The sequence below is a fragment of the Arachis ipaensis genome, chromosome B1 (genome assembly GCF_059453495.1).
Source record: "Arachis ipaensis isolate K30076 ecotype BB chromosome B1, ASM5945349v1, whole genome shotgun sequence".
In the NCBI taxonomy this organism is placed as follows: Eukaryota; Viridiplantae; Streptophyta; class Magnoliopsida; order Fabales; family Fabaceae; genus Arachis; species Arachis ipaensis.
The window spans coordinates 49,670,989-49,675,500 of NC_142436.1; the positions used below are offsets into that span (position 1 = coordinate 49,670,989).

The window sequence follows — 4,512 nt, forward strand, 5'->3', positions numbered from 1 at the left end:
GAATGAACTGTAGGAGCTTCACCCTCAATCAGAATGGATCCACACTAACCCTGGGATTCAAATCTAGAGGAGCATTGGCGACCTCTCAACTGGTGTTGATCACAACAGCCTGCCATAGAAGAAATCACTCACAGTTGAAGAAGACAGTAAGACCAGAATTAAGCTAGAAGAACAAATCATCTCCAAGCTTTAACCATCTTCTTATCATTGCAAACATATCAACCTAATTAAGTTCTCTTTTTTTTCTTTTTATGCATTTAAGGAAAACCAACAACTTTTCTATATCTGTGTAACTAAGATCTACAAGATAACCATAGCATGCTTCAAACCACAATCCTCGTGGGATCGACCCTGACTCACTCAGGTATTACTTGGACAACCTAGTGCACTTGCTGGTTCAGTTGTACGAAGTGTGGGAATTTGTGCACCAAGTTTTTGGCGCCGTTACCGGGGATTGTTCGAGTTTGGACAACTGACGGATTATCTTGTTGCTTAGATTAGGTATTGTCTTTAATTTTGTTAGTCTTTTATTTCAATTTCTTTTTTTTCCGAAAAATCAAAAATTTCTTAAAAACCTTTACTTTTCTTTATTTTTTGGTTTGAGTCTTTTGTTCTTGTTCTTGTTCGAATTTCCTTGAGTCTTTTTTCTAAAAATTTTCAAAAATAGTGTCTTTTGTTTGCGTCTTGTGTCAATCTTTATGTTTGGTGTCTTCTTGAGTCTTTTCTTTTAAAATTTTTCGAAAATGAATGTCAATTTTTAAATTTGGTGTCTTTTGCATGTTTTTGTTTTCTTTGAATTCTTTGAGTTTTGTTCTTAGTGTTCTTCTTGATCTTCAAAGTGTTCTTTTTTTTTCTTTTTGTTTTGATCTTAAATTTTTTAAGTTTGGTGTCCCTTTGTGTTTTTCCTTCTAATTTTTGCATACTAGGTGTCCTTAGATCTAAAAAATTTTAAGTTTGGTGTCTTTTTGTTGTTTTTCTCTTTCTTCATTAATTCAAAAATCAAAAAAATAAAATATCTTTTCTTATCTTATCTCATCTTAGTTTTAAATTTCAAAATCAAATCTTTTCAAAAATCATATCTTTTTCAAATTACTATCTTATCTTTCTATCTTTCTTTAAAATTTAAAAATCTTATCCTATTTTATTTCAAATTTAAAATTTAAAATTCAATCACAAAATTTCAAATTCCAAATTTTAAATTTCAAATTTCAAATTTCAAATTTCAAATTTCAAAATCAAATCATTTTCAAAAATCAAATTTTAAATCTTATCTTCTTCAACTTCTTTTCAAATCTTTTCTTTTAAAATTTGGTTCTTTCTGATCTTACGTCTCTTTTAAAATTTAAATTTAAAATCTTTTTAAATTAGAAACTAACTTTTTGATTTTGATGTAAAATATTTTTTATTTAAAACTTATCTTTTCTTAACTTCCTTATCTTATCTTTCTTACCTAACTTATCTTATCTTTAATTTAAAATCTTTTCTATCTTATCCTCTTTCAAATTTTAAAATTAAACTTTTTCAAATCTTTTCATTTCTTATCTTGTTGAATTTTTCAAATATTTTCAAAATCAAATCATTTCTAATCTTCTATCTTATCTTGTTTTCAAATCTTTTCTTAATTAGTTACTTGTTTCCTCTTTTTTCTTTTTCAAAACTTCTTAACTACCTCTTATCTCTTTTAATTTTTGAAATTTCTTCTTCTATTTCTTTCTCTTCTTTTTCAAAATTTCTTAATTAATTTTTAATTCTTTTTAATTAATTAACCTTAATTTTTAAATTTAATTAATAAATAAAATAAAAACAAAAATATTTTAATTCTTGTTTCTCTTTTTACTTCTAATATTCGAATTTTTCTTCTCCTTCTTCTATCTTCATTCTTCTTTCCTTTCTTCTTCACATCTCATAAGGAGTCCTCTATTCTTGAACATAGAACTCCCATTCTCTTTCTTTCTTGGTTTCTTCTTCTTATTTATGACTAGGAACAGGGATACAGAGCCTCTCTTTAATCTTGATCCTAAACCTGAGAGGACTTTAAGGAGGAGCTTACAACAAGTTAAAGCACAACACTCTGAAAGAAACCTCTCAGAAAATTTTGAACAAGAAGTTGACAACATGGCAGCCGAACCTAATCATGAAGGAGAGGCAAGAAAGGTTCTTGGTGCTTACACTAAGCCTACCTCTGACTTCTATGGCATAAGTATCTCTATACCTGCCATTGGAGTTAACAACTTTGAGCTGAAACCTCAACTGGTGACCTTAGTTCAACAGAACTGCCAGTACCATGGACTCCTACAGGAAGATCCAAATAAATTCTTATCTGACTTCTTGCAGATATGTGACACAGTTAAGACCAATGGAGTGAGTCCTGAGGTTTATAAACTTATGCTCTTTCCTTTTGTTATAAGAGACAGAGTTAGATTGTGGTTAGATTCTCAACGTAAAGAGAGTCTTGACATATGGGAGAAGGTGGTCAATGCATTCTTGACCAAGTTCTTCCCACCTCAAAAGTTGAGCAGACTTAGGATGGATGTTCAAACCTTTAGACAAAAAGAGGGTGAATCCCTCTATGAAGCTTGGGAGAGATACAAGCAACTTATCAAAAAATATCCTCATAACATGATCTCAGATTGGACCACACTAGACATCTTCTATGATGGCCTTTCTGAGATATCCAAGATGTCACTAGATAACTCTGCTGGTGGATCACTCCACTGGAAGAAAATGCCTAAAGAGGCAAGATAAATCATTGACATTGTTGCAAACAATCAGTTTATGTACACTTCTGAAAGAAACCCTATAAGTAATGCGGTAGCTCAGAAGAAAGGAGTTTTTGAAGTTGACACTCTGAATGCCATATTGGCTCAGAATAAGATCTTGACCCAGCAGATCAATATGATCTCTCAGCATTTGACTGAAATGCAAACTGCATCTGGCAGAAATCAAGAAGCTTCTTCTGAAGCAGAAGGTTATGATCCTGACCAACCCACCATGGAAAAGGTGAATTACATGGGAGAACCCTATGGAAACACCTACAATCCCTCAAGGATGAATCATCCTAACCTTTCATGGAAGGATCAACAGAAGCCTCAGCCAGGCTTCAACAACAATCAAGGTGGAAGAACCCAGGATAGGTTCAACAATAGACCACCATTCCCATCTTCTCAAGGGAATATGGAGACTCCTAAGCAGAGCCTTTCTGACTTAGTCACTATAATCTCCAACCTCTCTAAAGCCACTCATAGTTTCATAACTTAAACAAGGTCCTCCATCAGAAATTTAGAGGAACAAGTTGGACAACTAAGCAAGAGGATCCTTGAGACTCCTCCTGACAATCTTTCTAGTAACGCTGAGGTGAACCCAAGAGAAGAGTACAAGGCCATCAACACTGAGGCCGAGGCCGAACCTGGAGAGAATGGGATGGCATTGAACGCTAGTGAGGAAGACCTCACTGGGCGTTCAACGTCCAAACTGGCAGGGACTCTGGCGTTGAACACCGGGAAGGATGTCCCTCCTGCGCGTTCAACGCCAACTTGGCAAAGGAACTGGCGTTAAACGCCAGTGAAGGGGTGTATGATGGGTGATTAATGGCCAAATTGCATAGGTTAGGAATTTTCCATCAAAATATAATTGGCGTTATAAGTATAGTCCTAACCCGACAATTGACCATCAATCAAAAGAATAGTCACAATCAATCACAATAATAAACCAGGAGTATTTCGACTCCCGGGTTGTCTTCCCTAGGAATTAAAATGAAATGTCACATCATTGGCTATGGGTGATTTTTGGGGTTTTTGAATGTAAGATGCAAGAAATGTAAATGGTAAGAAATTAAATGAACATGCAAGAAGACTCTTGGTGATAATTGGGGAATTAAGGATTCCTATCCTAGTTGTGGACCACAAACATGGTAATTGTGTGTGAATTAATCCCAATTAGTCTATTCTAACATCGAGGATAAGTCAAAAGGGAATAATTGATTCCAATCGCTAAGTCCTAGCCAACACTAGTGGGTCACATAGAGTCAAGGCAAACCAAACTAATTAACAATTGATAAGAGAATTTTTTGTATAGTTCGGAATCAATCAAAACTAGAATCAATTCATTGAAAATATTAACCGAGAGTAATTAAACCTCGGGTCGTCTTCCCTAGGAGTTACAATTAAGTGTACAATTATTGGCTATGAGAGAGAGCATGGGGGATTGGGAAATGAAAGCAAGAGAGAAAGAAATGTAAATAACAACGAATTGAAACAAGCATGCAAGGAATTGAAAGGAAGGCAATTAAAGGACTCTTGGCAAGAAGTGGGTAATCTAGGTTTCCTATCCTAGTTGTGGACCACAAACATGGCAATTGTGTGGAAGCAATCCAATTCAGTCAATCCTCCTTGAGGAATAGTCAAAAGGCGTAATTGTTCTCAATCCATAAGTCCTATTCAACCCACTAATTACTTAGTGAAAGACTAGCATCAAGGGAAACCAAACCAATTAACCATTCTCACATAATGTGGA

The 4,512-nt window shown here is 34.4% G+C and overlaps 1 non-coding gene across 1 annotated transcript; it reads right to left on the reverse strand.

The window, feature by feature from the left end:
* Window positions 1-2,517: 2,517 nt before the first annotated feature.
* Window positions 2,518-2,626, reverse strand: LOC148576499 (small nucleolar RNA R71). Its single transcript, XR_015903421.1, has one exon. It is a non-coding gene; the product is annotated as a small nucleolar RNA R71 (small nucleolar RNA).
* Window positions 2,627-4,512: the final 1,886 nt, after the last annotated feature.